Source organism: Hemiscyllium ocellatum, unplaced genomic scaffold, assembly GCF_020745735.1.
Source record: "Hemiscyllium ocellatum isolate sHemOce1 unplaced genomic scaffold, sHemOce1.pat.X.cur. scaffold_446_pat_ctg1, whole genome shotgun sequence".
NCBI classification, from domain to species: domain Eukaryota; kingdom Metazoa; phylum Chordata; class Chondrichthyes; order Orectolobiformes; family Hemiscylliidae; genus Hemiscyllium; species Hemiscyllium ocellatum.
This window is the reverse complement of record NW_026869061.1, coordinates 434,038-455,949: the sequence shown is the minus strand read 5'-3', so window position 1 is coordinate 455,949 and position 21,912 is coordinate 434,038. Positions and strand designations below refer to the sequence as shown.

General features: G+C 50.5%; 1 long non-coding RNA gene across 2 annotated transcripts in view; it reads left to right on the top strand.

The window, feature by feature from the left end:
- Positions 1 to 21,269, top strand: part of LOC132813711 (uncharacterized) — an 82,538-nt gene extending 61,269 nt beyond the window's left edge. The window contains exons 2-3 of one of the 2 annotated variants that reach the window (XR_009644145.1): positions 8,680 to 8,895; positions 20,353 to 21,269. This is a non-coding gene — a long non-coding RNA (uncharacterized LOC132813711). Of the gene's footprint in view, positions 1 to 8,679; positions 8,896 to 17,693; positions 18,874 to 20,352 lie in introns of those variants that run through there. The other variant, XR_009644144.1, reaches the window with a different exon arrangement.
- Positions 21,270 to 21,912: the final 643 nt, after the last annotated feature.

The window sequence follows — 21,912 nt, the reverse complement described above, 5'->3', positions numbered from 1 at the left end:
CTCTGTCCCCACGTCTCTGTTCCCCTAAGTCTGTCCTACTCTCTCTGTCCCCACTCTCTTTCCCCTCTCTCTGTCACCCCTCTTTCAGTCCCCATTTCTCTGCCCCCTCTCTCTGTCCCCCCTCTGTCCTCCTCTCTCTATCCCCCTCTCTCTCTACCCCTCTGTCTGTCCCCACCTCTCTCTGTACCCCTCTCTCTGTCCCCCTCCCTCTGACCTCTCCATCTGTCCCCCTCTCTCTGTCCCTCTCTCTCTGTCCCCTCACTCTGTACCCCCTCACTCTGTCCCCCTCTACACGTCCCACCCCTCTGTCCCCCTCTCTCTGTTTCCCTCTGTCTGCCCCCTTCTCTCTCTTCTCCTGACTCTATCCCCATTTCTTTGTCCCCCTCTCTCTGTGCCTTCTCTCTGTTCCCCTCACTCTATTCCCGTATCTCTGTCCCACTCTCGCTGTCCACTTCCCTCTGTCCCCCATCTCTCTGTCCCCCTCCCTCTGACCCCTATCTCTGTCCCCATATCTCTGTTCCCGTCTCTCTGTTCCCCTCTCTCTCTATACCCTCTCTTTGTACATCTCTGTCCGTCCCCCCTTTGTCTGTCCCCCTCTCTCTGCCCACCTTTCTCTCTCCCCCTTTCTCTGTTCCTCTCTCTCTGTTCCTCTCACTCTGTTCCCCTCCCTGTCTTCCCTCTCTCTGTTCCCTTCTCTCTCTTCCTCCCACACTATCCCCGTACCTCTGTCCCGCTCTCTCTGTCCCGCTCTCTCTGTCCCCCCTCTCTCTGTCCACCCCCTTTGTACATCTCTCTCTGCCCACCTTTCTCTGTACCCCTCTCGCTGGCCCCCTCACTCTGTCCCCCTCACTCTGTCCCCCTCTCTCTGTCCCCCTCCTTCTGTCCCCCTCATTGTCCCCCTCTCTCTGTCCCCCTCCCACTGACCCCTATCTCTGTCCCCCATCTCTGTCCCCATTTCTCTGTCCCCCTCTCTCTATCCCACTCTCCACGTCCCCCTTCTCTCTGATCCTTATCACTCTGTTCCCTCCTCTCTTTATCTCCCTCTCTCTGTCACCCATCTCTCTGCCCTCCCTCTCTCTCCCCTCCCTCTCTCTGTCCCCCTCCCTCTGTCCCCCTCACTCTGTCGTCCCCTCTCTGTCCCACCTCTCTCTGTCCCCCTTCTCACTGTCCCCCGTCTCTCTCTGCCCCGTCTCTCTGTCTACCCTCTCTCTGTCCCCTCTCTGTCGGCCCTCTCTCTCTCCCCCCTTTTTCTGTCCCCCTCCCTCTGTCCCCCCTCTCTCCATCCCCCAACCTCTGTCCCCCACACTCTGTTGCACTCTCTCTTTGTCCCCTCACTCTCTCGCCCTCTCTCTGTCCCTCCTCTCTCTGTCCCCCACTCTCTGTACCCCTCTCTCTGTCCCCCTCTCTCTGTTCCGCCTCTCTCTGTTCCGCCTCTCTCCGTCCTCCTCCCTCTGACCCCTATCTCTGTCCCATATCACTGTCCCACGCTCTTTGTTCCCCCCTCTCTGTCCCCCCTCTCTCTGTCCGCCTCCCTCTGTCACTCTCACTCTGTAGTCCTCTCTCTGCCCCCTCTCTTTGTGACCCCCCACTCTGTTCGCCACTCTCTGTATCCCCTCTCTCTGTCTCCCCCTCTGTTCCCCTTTCTCTGTTCCCCTCTCTCTAACCCCCTCTCTGTGTTCCCCTCTCTCTGTCCTCCCTGTCTCTGTCCCCTTCTCACTGTCCCCCGTCTCTCTGTACCCCGTCTCTCTGTCCCCTCTCTGTCGCCCTCTCTCTGCCCTCTCTTGGTCTGTCCCCCTCCCTCTGTACCCCCTCTCTCCGTCTCCCACCCTCTTTTCACCTCACTCTGTCGCCATCTCTATGTCCCCCCTCTCTGTGAACCCCCTCTCTGTTCGCCTCTCTCTGTTCCCCTCTCTCTATCCCCCCTCTCTCTGTTCCCCTCTCTCTGCCCCCCCTTTCTCTGTCACCCTCTCTCTGTCCCCCTCCCTCTGACCTCTCCATCTGTCCCCCTCTCTCTGTCCCCCTCTCTGTCCCCTCACTCTGTCCCCCCTCACTCTGTCCCCCTCTACACGTCCCACCCCTCTGTCCCCCTCTCTCAGTTTCCCTCTGTCTGCCCCCTTCTCTCTCTTCTCCTGACTCTATCCCCATTTCTTTGTCCCCCTCTCTCTGTGCCTTCTCTCTGTTCCCCTCACTCTATTCCCGTATCTCTGTCCCACTCTCGCTGTCCACTTCCCTCTGTCCCCCATCTCTCTGTCCCCCTCCCTCTGACCCCTATCTCTGTCCCCATATCTCTGTTCCCGTCTCTCTATTCCCCTCTCTCTATACCCTCTCTTTGTACATCTCTGTCCGTCCCCCCTTTCTCTGTCCCCCTCTCTCTGCCCACCTTTCTCTCTCCCCCTTTCTCTGTTCCTCTCTCTCTGTTCCTCTCACTCTGTTCCCCTCTCTGTCATCCCTCTCTCTGTTCCCTTCTCTCTCTTCCTCCCACACTATCCCCGTACCTCTGTCCCGCTCTCTCTGTCCCGCTCTCTCTGTCCCCCCTCTCTCTGTCCCCCCCTCTTTGTACATCTCTCTCTGCCCACCTTTCTCTGTACCCCTCTCGCTGGCCCCCTCACTCTGTCCCCCTCACTCTGTCCCCCTCTCTCTGTCCCCCTCCTTCTGTCCCCCTCATTGTCCCCCCTCTCTCTGTCCCCCTCCCACTGACCCCTATCTCTGTCCCCCATCTCTGTCCCCATTTCTCTGTCCCCCTCTCTCTATCCCACTCTCCACGTCCCCCTTCTCTCTGATCCTTATCACTCTGTTCCCTCCTCTCTTTATCTCCCTCTCTCTGTCCCCACTCTCTCTGTTCCCCTCTCTCTGTCCGCCCCTCTCTCTGTTCCCCTCTCTCTGTTCCCCCTCTGTGACCCTTACTCTGTCCCCCCCTTTCTGTCCCACAGCTCTCTGTCGTCCACTCTGTCCCCACGTCTCTGTCCTCACGTCTCTGTCCCCCTAAGTCTGTCCTCCTCTACTGTCACTCCCCTCTCTGTCCAGCCTCTCTCTGCCCCTCACTCTGTTCCACCCTCGCTCTGTCCACCCTACCTGTCCCACTGTCTTCTGTCCACCCTCGGTCTGTCCCCCTCTCTCTGTGTCCCTCTCTCTCTGTCTGCCATCTCTCTCTGTCTGCTTCTCTCTGTTCCCTTCTCTCTGCCCCCCCCTCTCTCTCGGTCCCCCTCAATCTGACCTCCCTCTCTCTCTCTTCCCCTCTTCCTGTCCCCCATCTCTCGGTCCCCTCTCTTGGTCCCCACGCTCTCTGTCCCCCACTCTCTCTCTCCCCCTTCTCTCCATTCCCCTCTCTCTGTCCCACCTGTCTCTGTCCCCCTCTCTCTGCCACCCCTCTCTCTGTCCCCCTCCCTCTGTCGCTCTCTCTCTGTCCCCCTCTCTCTGTTCACCCTCTCTCTGTCCTCCTCTCTCTTTCCCCATCTCTTTGTCCCCCTCCCTCTGTCCCACTCACTCTGTGCCCACTCTCTCAGTCCCCATCTCTCTGTATCCCTCGCTCTATTCCCGTATCTCGACCTGCTCTCTCTGTTCTCCTCTCTCTGTTTCCTTCTCTCTGTCCTCCTCTCTCTGTCCCACTCTCTATCCCCCTCACTCTTTCCCCCACTCTCACTTTCCCCCATTTTTCTGTCCCCATCTTTGTCCCCACGTCTCTCTGTTCCCCTCAGTCTGTCCTCCTCTCTCTGTCACCGCTCTCTCTGTATCCCTTCTCTCTGCCTCCTCTCTCTGTCCCACCCTCGCTCTGTCCACCCTCCCTGCCCCCTGTCTTCTGTCTCCCCTCGCTCTGTCCCCCACTCTGTCTCCCCTCTCTCTGTCCCCGTCTCTCTGCCCCCCTCTCTCTGTCTCCCCTCTCTCTGTCAACTTCTCTCTCTTACTCTCATTCTATCCCCTTCTCTCTGTCCCCTTCTCTCTGTCCCCCTCTCTCTATCCCCTTCTCTCTGTTCCCCTTCTCTCTGTTCCCCTCTCTCTGTCCCCCTCTCTCTGTCCCCCTCTGTCTGTCTACCCTCTCTCTGTCAACTTCTCTCTGTTACTCTCACTCTATCCCCTTCTCTCTGTCCCCTTCTCTCTGTCCCCCTCTCTCTGTCCCCGTCTCTCTGTTCCTCTCTCTCTGTCCCCTCTCTCTGTCCCCCTTCTCTGTCGCCCTTCTCTGAGTCCCCCTCTCTCTGTGTCCCCCTCTCTCTGTCCCCCTCTCTCTGTTCCTTCTCTCTCTGTCTCCCATCTCTCTGGCGTCCATCTCTCTGTTCCCCTCTCTTTATCCCCCTCTCACTGTCCCCTCTTTTTGTCAATCCTCTCTCTGTCTTCCTCTCTCTGTCCCCTTTCTCTCTGTCCCCCTCTCTCTGTCCCACTCTCTCTGTTCCCGGCTCTCTGTTCTCCTCTCTGTCCCCCACTCGCTCTGTCCCCCACTCGCTCTGTCCCCCAGCTCTCTGTCCCCCACTCTGTCCACACGTCTCTGTCCCCACGTCTCTGTTCCCCTAAGTCTGTCCTACTCTCTCTGTCCCCACTCTCTGTCCCCCTCTCTCTGTCCGCCTCCCTCTTTCCCCCTCTCTCTGTCCCCCCTCTCTCAGTCTCACTCTGTCTTTCCCCTCTCTCTCTGTCCCCCTTTCTCTATCCCCCTCTCTCTGTCCCCCTCTCTCTGTTCCCCCTCTCTCTGTCCCCCCTCTCCCTTCCCCCTCACTCTGTGCCCCCGCTCTCTGTCCCCCTCTCCACATCCCTCTCTCTCTTTCTCTTTCTCTCTATTTCCCTTTATCTGTCCCCTTCTCTCTGTACCCACTTTCTCTGTAACCTTCTCTGTGTCCCCCCTCTCTCTGTCCCCCTCTCTATGTTCCCCCTCTCTCTATCCCACCTTTCTATTTGCCCCTCTTTCTGTCCGCCTCCCTCTGTCCCCGTCCCTCTGTCCCCCTCTCTCTGTCCCCCTCTCTCTGTCCCAATTTCTCTGCCTCCTCTCTCTCTGTCCCCCCTCCCTCTATCCACCTCTCTCTGTCCCCCTCTGTCTGTCCCTCCTCTCTCTGTCCCCCTCTCTCGGTTCCCCTCACTCTGTCCCTCGTCTCTCTGTCCCCCTCTCTCTGTCCCCCTCTCTCTTTCAACCTCTCTCTTTCCCCCTCTCTCTTTCCCCCTCTATCTGTCCCCCTCCCTTTGTCCCCTCGCTCTGTACCCCCACTTTCTGTCCCCCTCTCTCTGTCCCCTTCTCTTTGTACCCTTCTCGTCCTCCCCTCTCTCACCCGCCCCTCCCTCCCTCACCTCTCTCTCACACTCTTCATCCAGCTTGCCTTCCCCTCCCTCTCCCCCTCTCTCACCCTCTCTCTCTCTTACCCCCTCATTCTCGCTCCTCCTCTCTCCCATCCAGTCTCTCACCCTCTCCCTTTCGCTTGCCCTCCCCTCCCTCCCTTACCTGTCTCGCCCTCTCCCTCCCTCTCGGCCACCCCTTCCTCCTTCCCCTCTCTGACGGTCCCCTCCCCTTCCTCTCCCCCTCTCTCGCCCTCCCCATCGTCCCTCACCTCCATCCGTCTTGCCTTCCCCTCCCTCTCCCCCTCTCTTGCCCTCCCCCTCTCTTGCCCCCACTCGCGCTCCACCTCTCTCCCATCGGCTCACTCACCCACTTCCTTCCTCTAGCCCTCTTCTCCCTCCCTCCCCTCTCTCTCCCTCTCCCTCCCACTCAGCCTCCCCTACCTCCTTCCCCTCTCTCACCCTCCCCTCCCCCTTCCCTCCTCTCTCTCGCCCTCCTCTCTAGCCCTCTCTATTCCTCTCGCACTTTCTTCCGTCCCCTCTCTCGCCCTCCCATCTCTCGCCCTCTCCTTTCCTCCCTTCCCTCTCACTCCCTCTCCCTCCTTCAAGCCCTCCCCTCTCTCGCCCTCCCCTCTATCGCCCTCCACTCCCTTCCTCCCCTATATCGCCCTCCCCTCCCTCCGTCCCCCTCTCGCCCTCCTCTCTCACCCTCTCCATTCTTCTCGCCCTCCCTTCCCTCCCCTCTCTTGCTCTCCCCTGCCTCCCTCCTCTCTCTTGCCCTCCCCACTCTTGCACTCCTATCTCTCGCCCTTAATTCCCTCCTCTCTCTTGTCCTCCTCTCTCTCACCCTCACCCTTCTCTCACAATCCCCTCCCTCCCTACCCTGTCACGCCCTCCCCTCCGTACCTCCCCTGTCTCCCCCCTCCCTCCCTCTCGCCCTCTCCTACCCTCTCGCCCTCCCCTATCTCGCCCTCCCACCTCTCACACTCCCCTCTCTCACCCTCACCCCTCTCTAACCCTCCACTCCACCCCGTCCCTCTCATGGCCTCACCCTCCTTCACGCCCTCCACTCCCTCCTTCCCCACTCTCGCCCACCCCCTCTCTCGCCCTCTCCTCTCTTGCATTTTCCCTTCCTCGCACCCGCCCGTCCCTCCACTCTCTCACCCTCCTCTCTCTCTCCCTCCCCTCTCTCACCCTCCTCTCTCTCTCCATCCCCTCTCTCGCCCTCCTCTCTCTCCCTCTCCTCTATGACACCCTCCCACTCTCACCAACCCCTCCCTCCCCTCTTTCGCCATCGCCTCTCTCACCATCCCTTCTCTCACCCTCCCCCTCTCTTGCACTCCCCTATCTCGCCCTCTCCCTCCCTCTCGCCCTCGCCCTCCCTCTTGCCCACCCCTCCCACTCCTCTCTCTCTCGCCCTCCCCTCTTTCACTCTCTCCCTCCCTCTCGCCTTCACCTTCCTCTCCCCTCTCGTGCACTGCGCTCTCTTACCCTCCCCGTCTCTCGCCCTCCCTCTCTCACACCTCCCCTTTTCTCGACCTGCACCCCCATCTCACCCTCCCCTCCCTTCCCTCTCGTCTCTCGGTCTCCCCTCTCTTGCCATCTCCTCTCTCATCTTCCTCGCTCTCGCCCTCCCCACTCTCTCTCCTCCCTCTCACACTCTCCCTCCCTCTCGTGCTCCTCTCTCTTGCCCTCCACTCCCTCACTCCTCTGTTTCAACCTCCCTCTCTCAACCTCTCCCCTCTCTCTCCCTCCCCTCCCGCCCTCCTATCTCTCGCCCGCTCCCTCCCTTTTCCTCCCCCTCGCGCTCCCTCTCTATCCCATCCCCTCATTCGCCCTCTCCCTCTCTCTTGACATTCCCTCCCCTCCCTCCGTCTCATCTCTCGCCGTCCCCTATCTCATCCCATCTCTCCCTTGCCCCCTCTCTCTCCTCCCGCTCCTTCAATTTCCCTTCAGCACCTTTCACTCTTGACCCCCCTCAATCAGTGTCTCTCTCTCTCCCCCACCTTCCTCCGTTTCTCTCTGACTGAATCTCTCTCCCTCCTTCCCTCCCTCCCTCTGTATCAGACACATTCTGTCTCCCTTGTCCTTCCCTCTCAGTCTGAACCAGAGACTGTGGGGTGTGGGGTTGGTTGGTCGTGAGGCTGCGTGTAGGGGGTGGTGAGATGTGGGACGTAGGAGGAGGGGAAAATGGGGTAAAGATGGAACTGCTGGAGGGAGACAGAGACAGCAGGACAGAGAGAGTCAGGGTAAAGGGATAGGGAAGATGTGGGCAGGTGAAGAAACCGGGGTTGGGGGGATTGTGTGTGAGGGGGGAAACAAGGGAATGTGATGAGGAGAGGTGATGACGGAGAGAGAGAGAATTGAGCAGAAAGAGTAGTGGAGAGGTAATGGGGAGGCCAGGTTGGAGTGAGGGGGAGCAGAGGGAGTTAAACCCAGCTCCTGAGCTCAGGGCGATGTGCCCTCCCTTTCCCTGAGGACCAGGACTTGGGGCTGAGTCTGTCTCTCTCCAAGCTCAGATTCTCCAACACAAAGACACACAACAACATCGGTCACTCTGCTGCTCGGCACGCTTTAATCAGCATTTTTATTGGTTACAAATGGAAGTGATGGATACAGTCAGTGGGATGGTGCCTTTTCTCACTGGCCCCTGAGTTGTGAGAAACATTGAAATGTTTCCCTGTAACCCCCCTGTGGGATAAGGATGGACAAACCAGCGCTCCCCTCAGTCTGTTACCATAGCGACAGGCTGCTCCATCGCTGAAATACTGAACTGAAATGAGAAAATCCCGGATGGTGTGATTAATGAGGGAATTTGATGGATGGATGGATTTGGGTGAAGGGGTATTTCAGCACATTCTTCAGCTGCTGCCTGAACTTAATCTGGGTCACGGCATAAATCGCGGTGTTTGTGCAGCAACTGAGGAGCTGCAGCATGAAGCCCAATTCCTGTACAAAGACATGGAGATACACAGAGTAATACCCAATGTTATGCATCCGGAAACATATAGAATACAGCATTAACATTGACCATAACAGGATGAAATTGGCCGAGATCACAAACAGTAAAATAATGGATTTTTTTCGGTTTCTCATTTCTGTGTCAGACTGAGCGTCCCCATTGGTGTGAGCGCGGAGTCTCCTACGGGCTCTGCTGGTCACTAAAATGTATCTGACGGTGAGAACATTGAGCAGCATAATCAGGAGAAATGGGGCACCCGGGGTTAGAATGTAGTGGAGGAACTCGATTGTGACCCAGACACTGGAGAATCGAACAGCGTATGTTACCTCACAAAACCAGGGGTCGTTCTTCAGCCAATACCGAGCCGTGAGCATAAAATACCAGAAAATGTTCTTTAAACAGCTCAGCACAGTCACTGCTCCCAGAACCACAGCCGCCATTTTCTCACTGCAATATTTACTTTTCAGCTTCTGGCAACAAATGGCCACAAACCGATCAAAGGTGAAAGTGACGGTGAACCAGACAGAGCAGTCAGTGGCTGCATAAAGCAGGACGGCGTGGATATTACACACGGGGACGGAGTCCATCAGGAAATAAAACTGTTCCCCATAAACAATGGGAATGTGTCTCAGGATCAGGTCGAGGATAATGACCAGGAGATCCGCCACTGCCATGGCCCCCAGGTAACGTCTGACACATGGAGACAATCCACAATCTTTATAAAGCAGGACGTAGATGGTCACTACGTTAACTGTGAGGAAGGAAAACAAACCCATTATCCATCAGCCTGGAGGCAAAGGGACCCGTTTGATCGGGGACCCAGTGAGATTTTCAAATGTGTCCCTGTATTCAGGGATTTATTAAAGTAATTGGAGCTGGAATAACAAATGGGAAGGTCGGAATTACTGACAAAAATATGACATAAACCACAAGAAACCCTCCCTCCCCAAACACACAGAGACACATCCATAAGGACAGTTGGTTTCTAGAACATTCCCACACACTCGATCACTCGAGAGCAGACACAGGTCACTCCTTCCCAGTTCCTAATACGGAGGGTGGAAATGTTGCTGTCCTGAAGGATTCTCTCCCAGTTTCCTGAAGACAAACGGAGTTTGGGAATTCCTGTATTTTGTTTTAAATTGTGGTCGATCCTGCGTCGTGGAGAAATGTAATCGCAGGGAAAATGTATTCACCCCTTTAACTGCCTGAGGGGCCTCCGGAACAGTGTCTCCTTCTCCCTGGAACGGGATCTCTTCCCACGGGATCTTATCCTTTATTAAATTCACTGACGTCCGGCCGTTCACAAACAAACAACGTCAGGGACAGAACGTTCCGGGGAATGTCGGTGATAGAATGTTGGGGACAGAACGTTCCGGGGAATGTCAGTTATAGAATGTCAGGGACAGAACGTTCCGGGGAATGTCGGTGATAGAATGTTGGGGACAGAACGTTCCGGGGAATGTCAGTTATAGAATGTCAGGGACAGAACGTTCCGGGGAATGTCGATGATAGAATGTCGGGGACAGAATGTTCCGGGGACCGTCAGTTATGGAATGTCAGGGACAGAACTTTCCGGGTAATGTCAGTTATGGAATGTCAGGGACAGAACGTTCCATGGAGCTCCGTGACCTGTCCATCACCTTTACCCCCATCCACCCCACCACCATGGTGTACTGTGCACAGGCTACATATCTGTCCAGCACGGGGAGCTGTGCAGACCACAGCAGGGCAGTAATGTGTGAACCTGGAACAAATATCCATCCATCACGGGGAGCTGTGCAGTGATCAGTAACACTGTGTTAGATCCTACCCAGTGTGCAGCCCATGCTGTAAATGAAAGGACATACAGCTCCCACCCATTTCCAGCTCCATATCTAAATTGTACAATGAAAAGGGAGTGCTGTGGGTGTGAACATCACTGTCTGAGAAAGATGGTGGGGGAATCAGTTTAAATATCACCACATGGGAGGGGTTTGGGGTATTGACAGAGAGGGGGAAACTGAGAGACAGTGTCCTGGAAGGATGTGTTCCCAAGTTTCAGAATGCTGAAATGTCGACACTTCTATAGCATCCTGTAACATGAGCCAGTCTTCCCAGGAAAAAAATGGGAAAAAGGGAGATTGGCGTGAGGTGAAATGGTGGAGAGTTTTGGATGAGCATTTGTTCTACAGCTTTGTAAATGGGAGCAGTTACAACAGAATCTATGACTCACTGAGCTGATTCTAACAATAATTTGCCTCAGTGCCATTTTCATTGAGTGTGACAGAGAGATTATCCGTCCGATGCCAAGCTAGATTCCTGGTGCTATCTTATCAAACTCAACTCGTTGACTACCCCTACCCCCCTACCCCCACCCCATGGTGTCCCTCTCATTCAATACCAGCCCGATTCTCTCACCCATCATGGCTGGAGGGACTCATAGTCGCCCGGGTGCCCCTGGATATTCCATGACCTCTGGCACTGGTGCCGTCTTTGAAAGGCCATTGGGCACAGAGTTGAGCTTTCTCAGCTTGGAGCTGCCCTGTACAGTTGACCCCGAGCATGGCAGATAAGGGGCAATTATACCACGGTTTGTCGTCAGGCACACGGAGCTCCTGGTGGATGGGCAGGTACAGAGGGTGACCATTGCCTTCCCAGAGAGAGCCACACCAGCAGACCCGCCGAACATGGTCTGAGCTCCCCACCCAGCTCAGTGCAGTATCTGCGGTCTGAAGTATTGTCCAGCAATACAGGACAAGCATCAATAACCTTCCCCACTCTGTCAGGATAAGGGTCACTGTATTCTCTCTGTTCCCTCACACTCACGGTATATGTGTTATAGCACCGACCCCCGAACAAAGCTCCTGCTCATATACACGCAGCGCGCTCTGTTCCTGCAGCCCCTTTATAACGGCACAGTCTGTTTTAAACTGTCTTTCTTTATCTTTCATACCACAGTACATCACCTCACACTGCTCTGCATTGATCCCCGTCTACCAGCGTGTCACTGTCCTGTTAGAGTTCCATACTGTCCCCCATAGCCTTTACAATTCTTACAGGTTTGATAACATTTACAAACATTAAGATTGTCATAGTGTCCCAGTCCCCATGAAACAACTGAAATCTTGTCCCACACACAGGAGTGTGAGCACTTGAAATACTGATATATTCCCACGGACAGAGTCGAATAATGACATACTGTCAATGAAGCAACAAAACTCCTGACATATACGAGGCAGAGTAGATGAAATATTGACAAACCACAGAGCAAGAGAAATCCGGATAGGTTCCACTTATCTATATTCATCAGGGTATAATGGAATGAAGTTGAAAGTGTGTACTGTACCTTTAAGAGAGAGTGAATGCTGCTCTGAACTGAGAGCTTACAAGTCCCTGTGATATGAGAGGATGGCAGACCCAGAAACAGTATATTACTATAGAGTTGGAGTCGGATTATAAGCAGTTAAGAGATAGAGGGTCTTTCAGTTCACTTTCAGTGTTAAAAAATACATTGTTGTTTTTATTTAAACAGTAGAATTTGGGAGTTCTCTGTCACTCATATTTTAACAGTTTACGAGGCGAATTGAGCATTTATTTATGTTTAGTTTAAATTACCAGATGAGATCTATGCCGTGTCCTAACAATTCCCGTGTGTGTATCTGTGTATCTCTGTGTGGGGCAGGTCTGGCTGTCTCTGTGGTGATTAAAGTGATGCAACGCCCCCCTCTGCTGGTCTTCCCAAGCCACTGCATAGGCATTGGCAGCGAGGGAAAACCAACAGGGATTCATTCAGAGAGGGAGAGGGCAGCTGCTCACAGCACCATCCAAACTGATGTCTTATCATGTACTGATCTAAATGTCCTTTAAACGTTTTAACTGTCCCTGTTTTCACCACTTGCTCTGCAAGTTCATTCCACACGCAAGCCAGCTTCTGTCTAAAATAATTACCTCTCCTGTCTTTTGTAAATCTTTTTTCCTCGCACCTTAAAATATCCCTCAGTTTTGAATCCCCAATTCTAGGGAAAAGACATCAGCCCTTCAGCTTATCTGTACCCCTCATTATTTTATAAAACTTTGTAAAGTTACCCCTCCATCTACATCTCATAGTTTCCAGTGAAAAATGTCCCAGCCTATTCAGCCTCTCCTTATCGGTCAATCCCTCCATTTCCAGCAACATCCAGGTTAATCACTTCTGAACCCAGCTTAATAATATCAAGGTCAGTAATAACAAAGTGAATAGTCAATGAATTTTATAAGGATAGTGGAGACCAAAACTAGAGGACATAGTTGTAAGGTAAGAGGGGAAAAAATTACAAGTGACCTCCGGGCAGCTTTTTCACCCAGAGGGTGGTGTGCCTATGGAATGAGCGGGCAGGATGTCCAGACTGGACACTGTATTCCAGAAGAGGTCTCACAAATGTCCTGTACAACCTCCACATGACGTCCCAATTCCAAAACTCAAAGGTCTGACCAATTAGGAAAGTGTGCTAAACACCTTCTAAATCACATTATGTATGTGAGATGCACATTTTAAAGAATACTACCTGACGGCCTTGGTCTCTGTCCTACAACACTGCCAAAGGCCCTATGTTTAATTGTAGAAGTCCTCCTCTTGTTGATTTACCAAATCCAATACCTCACATTAATCCAAACTAAAATGCCACACCTCGGCCAATGAGTGATACTACCACCTCCTCACCTTCCCCGTTTAATTTTAAAATACCCTCCCCCTCTCCAGGAGGCCTGCACACTCCGGCCTTGAATTTCACGAAGACCCTGAGCTTGGTTTGCCTTGTGTGGTTAGGGAGAGGAGGGATAGATTGTAGACACAGTCAGTGGGGAGAAGAGGCTGGACAGTTATCAGCGGCCTGGTATCATTTCATGGTTTTACGCAGAGGGCAGACACACGTGAGAGTTGGGTTCTACTGGTCGGTGTTTTGGGACCAGAAATTATGGTCATTCTCCGTGTCTGGTGTTCAGTAATAAATATCTATTTGAGACCCTTCATTGGGCAGAGTGTGTCTGCGGGATTTCTTTCCCTAATATTGCAGACTACAAATAATAGCGATTAAAGATGTTCATAGTTAATTTCGATCTTGCACTTGTTTAACAAACAAAGTATTTTGCGTAGTTCAGTAATGGTAACCTGATTATAATAAATCCACACCGAGCTGAACGCTGCCCCTTAAAATGTGACCCAAAATCTGGGTACAGTAGTGTAGTAGGTGGTGTCCCTGCCTCTGAGTCAAGGCCCTGGGTTTGATTTCAATTCCTGAAATTGTTTGGTAGTGTTCCTAGCTCTGGACCAGAAGGTGTGGATTCATGTCCTGCCTGTTGCAGAGGTATGTCACACCACGTCATAACAGGCTGATGAACAAACACACAGCAGAATAATGTTACAGCTTTATGGGTATTGCCGAGTGGTGCTCGTGTCCCTACCTCCGGGCACAAAGGTCTAGGTGTAAATCCCACAGAAGTGTCTCCTAATATATCTGAACAAACTGATTACACTGGTTTTAGAATTGTGACTTGATGGAGAAAGAACAGGTGTCGGTGTTGAATGTCAGCATTTAGGCCCGGCATTATTGAAAGTACAGCCATTCGTGTTGATTGGAGTCACAACAAGTACATACTAACCTTCCAAAGAGTAACCTTCCCATACCCTTACAGTTACCACTGACTAGTGCACCTAAAGTAGAAATCGCTATTTCTACTTTATTTGAACAATCCACTTGAATTATACAGCTTTGGGCTGTGGCAGGAAACGGGAGCACCCATCAGGAGCTCACACAGACAAGGGGAGAAGATGCAAACTCCACGCAGATAGTCGCCCGAGGCTGGAATTGACCTCATGTCCCGGATGCTGTGAGGCAACGGTGCGAACTACTGAGCAACTGTGCTAACCTGGAACCTCTGACTGCCTAATACAAAGGGAATTCAGCCAAATCCAACTGTCCCAGGATAAAATCCCATTGCTAGCAGCTGTGTGAGTACAATATCTTCAGAAGCAGAATAACATTTTGGACAATCTCTCAATTTTTCCTTTTGCCATTAGCTACACGAATATTTGGACAAGGTTCTTTCAACATGAAATTGCAGAGTGTGTGTGTGTGTGTGTGTGTGTGTGTGTGTGTGTGTGTGTGTGTGTGTGTGTGTGTGTGTGTGTGTGTGTGTGTGTGTGTGTGTGTGTGTGTGTGTGTGTGTGTGTGTGTCAGTGTTTTTAGAAAGGGAAATATTGATTCTTTATTTGCAATACCCAAACAGTTTGCCATTCATCATTCCATCATATTTGGAGTAACATTGCTCTGGATCATGAACGTGCTATTTGAGCAAATTAAATAAACTAGCCTGACTTGTTCCTAAAACTGACCCTGACCCAGTCTGAGACCTAAATCATCGGCCATATCACCGACCTGGTTACACTTAACATTTGTTGTGAGCAGTGGAGGAGTGGGACGAGAAATGGGACCGGTGAGCCTGATGTCGGTGGTGGGTAAGATGTTGAAGGGGATTCTGAGGGATAGCATTTACATACATTTGGGAAGGCAACGTGGCTTTCTGCATGGGGAATCATGTCTCATTAATTTAATTGAGTTTTATGAAGAGGTGACAAAGAAGATTGATGAAGGCAGTTTGGGAGACATTGTCAATATGGCCCTCAGTAAGGTGTTCATAACATTCTGGTTGGTAGGCAGATTAATAAGGTTCGGTCACATGGGATACAGAAGAAGCTCGTCACAATTGGCTTGAAGGAAGAGCCTGGAGGCTTGTGAGCAGAAATTGTACACTTATTGGTGAGGGCCTGGTGAGTGTTGTGAAACAAATGGACATAGGGCTGCAGGTATATTGTTCCTCGAAAGTGGAGTTGAATGCAGACAGGGCGGTACAGAACACATTTTACATATTTGCCTTAATCAGTCAGAGCATTGAGTATAGGAGTTGAGGTGGCATGTTGCATCTTTCAGGATGTTGTTGAGGCCACTTTAAGAATACTGCGTACAACTCGGTTTTCTGCAGAAAAGATTTACACGGATGTCCCAGGACTGGAGGTTTGTGCTTTAAGGAGAGGTTGATTAGTTTGAGGTGTTTCCACCTGGAGTGTCAGAGGCTGAAGGGTGACATTATAGAGGTTTATAAAATCATTAGGGGCATGGATATTCTGAACATCCATGTTCTGCTCCACAGGGTAGGGGAGCCCAGAACAGGAGAGCATAGGTTTAAGGGGAGAGGGCGAATGATTTAGAAGGGATCTGAAGTTAAATGTTTCACACAGAGAGTGATGTGTGTACATAAAGTGTTGTCAGAGGAAGTGGTGAAGGCGGTTACAATCGCACATTTAAAAAGTACCTGAAAGAGGAGGGATATTGGCCAGATGCTGGCAAATGGGACTGGATCAGATTTGATATCTGATCGGAGTGAACAGATTGGATTAACGGGTCTGTTTCTACTCTGCATGACTGTTTTTATAAGAGGGATGACGAAAAATTCTGAAATTACCTTTCAAATCTGAATCCTCTTCACTGGAAGTTTATCGTGCCTCTATGTTCACATTGATTGAAAGTTGCGTTAGTGAAATATTTGACAGAGAACTGAATCATGGATAATGGGACGCAGACAGGAAAGTGAGACCACACCCTGGTCAGCCACAATCTTAGTGCCTGGTGGAGAAGGTTCAATGTATCTAATGACTCATTCCTGTCCATCAATCCCGTGGTTCTGTGTTCCATTCAGCCCATTAAACCTGTTAGGCAGGAGCATTTAGAGGCTACTTACTTCTATAACCTGGTGCACAGAAAGAGAGGAGATCATTCGGCCCTTCAAGACTGTCCCACACGCTTTGAGGTGATTTGAGAAATGTAATTGTAAAACCCAGCCTGGGTATGAAAGAGGCCCCTCATCTCTCTTTACAGAGCTTCCCCTCTCTGCAACTTATGCTCCATGTGTGGGTCATGTTGTAGACCCAAATTCATTATGAATACAGCCCCCACACCTCACCCAGCGATGGGTCACAAAATCCTCTGGTCTCCCTGACGGCAACATTCAATACCAGAACATTCATGAAAATAACATCCACTAACTTTCTAATGACAGAATGTGAGAACATCAGACACAGGGGCAGGTCATTCACTCCCCAAACCTGCCTTTCCCTTCACTAAGATCATGACTGATCTGCTCTTGGTCTCAAATCCTCTTTCATACCCAATTTATCATCGCCCTCAACTCTCTGACAGGTCAATATCCATCTACCTCCTCTTCAAATACTTTCAGTCATCTGGCTCCCCGAACACTCTTGAGAAGAGAAATCCTGACATTCAATGCCACCTGTTGAAGAAAACCCTTGCTGCTCCTATACCATGGCCTGTTGATATGAACAAACATGGCACAAAGGAAGATGTTAATCATCTCAGTCCTGGGTCACCTCTGTGCGAGATCCTCAGGGTAGCTCCCTCTCTTCACAAACACATTCAGATGCTTCATCAATGTCTCCCCGCCCCCACGCCCCCCCCATAAGATCCGAAGTGGGGATGGTCACTGAGGATTCCACAATATTCAGAATAATTTGACGCCCCTGTCAGCTCCTGAACTGGACTGTGTCCAAGTGCAGCAAGACATGGACTCCATTGAGGCTTGTGCTTTTAAAGAGTCCGTAACATTCATATAAAGGACTGTCTGACACTGCGCATTGCCACAGTAAAATAAGAGATCATTCCGCACCTCACACTGGTTTCACAGGAATAGGAGGATGTCGTTCAGCCCATTGACACTATTGGAGAAGAACAGGGACAGCCCATTCAGTGCCTCCAACATATTAGTCAGGAAGAGAAGGATTCTAGTGTGATGGGCCACACAGTGGGCGGCACAGTGGCACAGTGGTTAGCACTGCTGCCTCACAGCACCTGAGACCCGGGTTCAATTCCCGACTCAGGTGACTGACTGTGTGGAGTTTGCACGTTCTCCCTGTGCCTGCGTGGGTTTCCTCCGGGTGCTCCGGTTTCCTCCCACAGTCCAAAGATGTGCGGGTCAGGTGAATTGGCCATGCTAAATTGCCCGTAGTGTTAGGTAAGGGGTAAATGTAGGGGTATGGGTGGGTTGCGCTTCGGCGGGTCGGTGTGGACTTGTTGGGCCGAAGGGCCTGTTTCCACACTGTAAGTAATCTCTAAAAAAACCAGAGCCCCTCGACAATATTTGAAGGTGGTAGTCTAGTCTCTAATGTTTTCTTATTTTAAAGAAAATGTAAAGTGTCTGTTCCAGATGCAATGCGAGTGGTCAAACAACTCGGTGTGAAGCATAACATCATTTACTTAAACACGATAGATGAAATAAAATCAAAGAAAGAAGAATTTAGAATAACGTAATTATATTGTATGAGATAACAGAATAATAGATCTAGGAACTAATACGAATGAATTGTTTCAATACTGGAAAATCACATGAACACAGCCCTTGGCAAAAAGGGAATATTCAGACACTGAATGACACAAATATTTCTCTATTTCAGGATTTAAAAACAGCACCAAGAGAAAATCCACAAAGAGTAGCTGCCAGGAGACATTCACTAAAGTTTTCAACTCGGTGGAGACCCCAATAATTTCTGATGTTACTGAGAAACCAAATCCCAGAAATCCTAATCTGTGAGAGCTGACCATACCCATTCCATCTGCATTAAAATAAACCTAAGGCCTCACTAGTTGTTTACTCAAGTGGTCTTAACTATCCAGCTTGGTAACGGTCATTCAATCTCTCTCGTAAAAGAAACCAGAACAAAATATCCTCTTAAAGCTACTGCATCATCACACTCATCAGCACATCGAGCTGTCATACAGGAACCAGGGGTAACCCAATCAGGCCCTTGGCCCTGTCCAAACGGACGAGGAAGAAGCCAGTCAGTCACTTGAGTCAATTATACGGGACCAGGAGGAGGCCATTCCCACCTCAATGCACTTACGCAGGGGTAGAATGAGGTAATTGATGCTGATTCCTGATGAATGTCTTATGCCCAAAACTTCGATTCCCCTACAGTGCTTTTCCAGCAAACCACTGTCTACTCTGATCTTCAGCATCAACAGTGCTCGCTGTCTCCTAATTGATGCTCTACCATGATGAACAAATGGAGCAGAGGCTGCACAGACAGACTGCGCCACGTTGTTCCTCGTAGCTCCGTCTGTCATGATACACACGTGGGACTTTAACGTGGTTTCCTCGCGGTGAGGAGGGAAGCCATATGTCTTGTGTGAAGTCACAAGAAGGCACCTTCCATCTCCGAGAAGCCAGCCTTGTGTTCTCTAAGTAGGACGGAAGCTGGTGGGAATGGCTACCTGTTTCAGATGGAAGGTATTGTGGCTGCTGTTGGGGATTGTGAGTAACCTGATGTTCAGTACGGGTTCACACACCGACTGCACAATAACGTGGGGAGAGTTAATTTAGGTGTATAAACTATTAGGAAAGCCACGTTAGACTGATGGATGGACTCTCACCAAGTTCAAATAGTGCTGATTTTGTCCATGTTAATCTTGTCTAGTGCACGTCCTGTTCAGTGTAACCTGTAATGCCTTACTCTGTCCAAGTCTATTTCCACCCTACGATCTGCATGGACATGTTTACTATGATCTGCCTCCACTGCTCATAAATAAAGCGTTCCCTGTTCTGAGATACACATGACAATAAATCAAACCAATCAATCCTGGGTAAAGTATGGAATTTCTAACCCTGTCAATGTCTCTTTTGGAAGTACGTGATCGCTGCCACTCCTCGTGTTTAACGTCACCGTTTCTTCTCTCACAGCTGTACTGATTAAACACTCAGCTTCTTCACTCTATCCTCGTGATACCATCACCCGCGTCTGTGGTAAGGAGATCATTCCTTACAAAGGAGATTACATCCGTATAGCGTGTCCCAACCACGCTTTCGACAAGGCCCTACAACAGCAGGAAGATGGCATTACTTATGTACTTGTATTATCTTCCAATGATGGACATTATACCATTGACTGGACCCATTACTTACACAGGGTTTGATTCGGAGCAGTCAGCATAGACTTGTGAGTGGGAGAGCATGCTTCCCAAATTTGTTAGAGTTCGTTGATGAAGTGACCAAGAAGGTTGATGAGGGCCGAGCGGTAACCATAGTCTCTGTGGATATCAGTAAGGCCTTTGATAAGGTTCCACATGGCAGGCTGCTCTGGAAGGTGACATCATGTGGAATGCTGGGGAACTGGCCAATTGGATACACAGTTGGCTTGATGGTAGGAAGCAGCGGGTTTAGTGGAAGGATGTTTGTCAGACCAGAGGCTGGGTCCATAGCTGTTTGTTATCGATGATTTGGTTGAGAATGTACAAGGCATGATTAGTATGTTTACAGATGACACTAAAATAAGTGGGAGCATGATCAGTGAGGATGTTTATCAGAAATTGAAGCAGGACCTTAATCAGTTGGGGAAGTAGGCCGAGAAATGGCAAGTGGAATTTAATATAGATGCGTGATGTCTTCCAATTTAGAAACTCAACTCAAGGTAGGAGTTGCACGGCGAATGGGAGGGCCTTAAGGGGTGTAGAGGGCAGAGAGACCTTGGTGTTCAGGAGCATGGTTCTCTGAGAGTGGAGTCACATGTAGACAGGGCAGTGAAGAAGGCATTTGGCACACTGACCTTCATCAGGCCCGGACATTGAGTATGGAAGTTGGGAATTCATGTTGCAGTTACACAGGACTTTGGTAAGGCCGCACTTGGAGTATTGTGTTCAGTTTTTGTCACTTTGTTATAGGGAGCACGTGTCTATCTCCTAAGGAAGTCACTAAGGTACCTTGCAGTGGCAACCAACAGGGTACCCTTCGTTGTTCAGTACTTCCCAGGAGCTGAAAAGTTATGCCATGTTCTTCGTGACCTGCAACACATTATCAACGAGGATGAGCACCTTGCCAAGACCTTCCCCACACCTCCACTGCTTGCCTTTAAACAACCGTCAAACCTCAAACACATCATATGTTCATAGCAAACTGCCCAGCTTTCAGGACAGCTCCATACAACCCTGTCACGGTAGGCGCTGCAAGACGTGTCAGAATGTCGACATGGGTATTACCATTACATGTGAGGACACCTCCCACCATCTACATGGCAGGTACTCATGTGACTCAGCCAACATTGTCTATCTTATACATTGCAGGCTCAGGCGCCCGGAGGCATGGTACATTGGGGAAACCGAGCAAAGGCTACGGCAACAGATGAATAGGCACCACACAACAATCAACAGACAGAAGTGTTGCCTCCCAGTTGGGGACACTTCTGCGGTACAGGGCATTCGACCTCGGACCTTCGGGTGACCATCCTCCAAGGCAGACTTCAGGACAGGCAACAGCGAAAAGTGGCCAAGCAGAGGCTGATAGCTAAGTTCCATACCCACAGGGAGGGCGTCAACCGGGCCCTTGCCTTCATGTCATACTACAGGTGACCACCATTGCACTATATACACACACATACACACTCACACACACACACACACACACACACTTACACACACACACACACAGTCACTCCTATACACACACATACACAGGGACACACATATACACAGACACGCACACAGACACTTGTGCACACCCTTACAGACACACACACTCCCATACTCACACATGCATCCTCTCAGAGACTTAGACCACTCTACACTCATGCAGGCACATATACCCTCTCTCTCACAGACACTCGCAAACCCCCACCCCAGACACATACACACTTCCACACTCACACATGCACCCTCTCACAAAATTAACACACTCTGCAATCACTACACACACATATACACTCTCTCTCACACTCACAATCCCCAAGCCAGGCAGACATACACACAGACAGACACAAAGACCCACATGCGTACATACATTTTGTGGGGTGAATTTGTACTTGCAGAGTTACATTGTACTTTGCTTAAAAATGTATGAATACAGTAAAACTCTGTTATCTGACTTTTTAGGTTAGAATCGATCTAAAATCATGGCATAGACAGAGAACACAGGGCGCTAACACCTTCGACATATTGTGTAACTAACCCAATTGTTACAGTTAACCTGAGAATGCAACTTTTATTTTTTTTTTGATTTACACACGGAAGAAGCTAAACTATCATGGTATTCGAACAGATGAAAGACTCAACAGACAATCAAGGTATTTTTCAAAGTGTAATTACAGTTACATCATACTGTAATTTTTTGCTATAAATGCTGTGCCGTACAATTTTGTCCTCCACAATCATCTGAAGAAGGTGCAGCTTTCTGAAAGCTAGAGAAAGCTGAGACTGCTCTAAACTGGGTGGGAACCTTTCAGCAGCCTGGTAATGTTTATGCTGCCTCTGTACAGGATCTTAGAGAGATCACATTGGAGTAGTGTGTAAAGATTTTTTCTACTCAATGAAGAAAGCGTGTTGTTATATTGGAAGGAGCTCAGAGATAGTTCCCTCAACTGATTCCTGCAAATAAGGTGTCTTAGGATGGAGAGTTATCAGGAAAGTGGAATAAAGGCCGCGATAACATCAGCCATGATTGTATTCAATGGCGGAGCTGGTTCGAGGGGTTGGATTCCTGACTGATGCTCCTCGTCCACACTCAGCCTTTCGATCGTGTTACACAGTATTAAGGGAGGACTGTCTATCAAACAGGAAGCATTCTCTTCGGATAAGTCAGTATTAATCAGTTTGTCAGAACGTCACCAGTGGAGTCACACAGTGACCAGT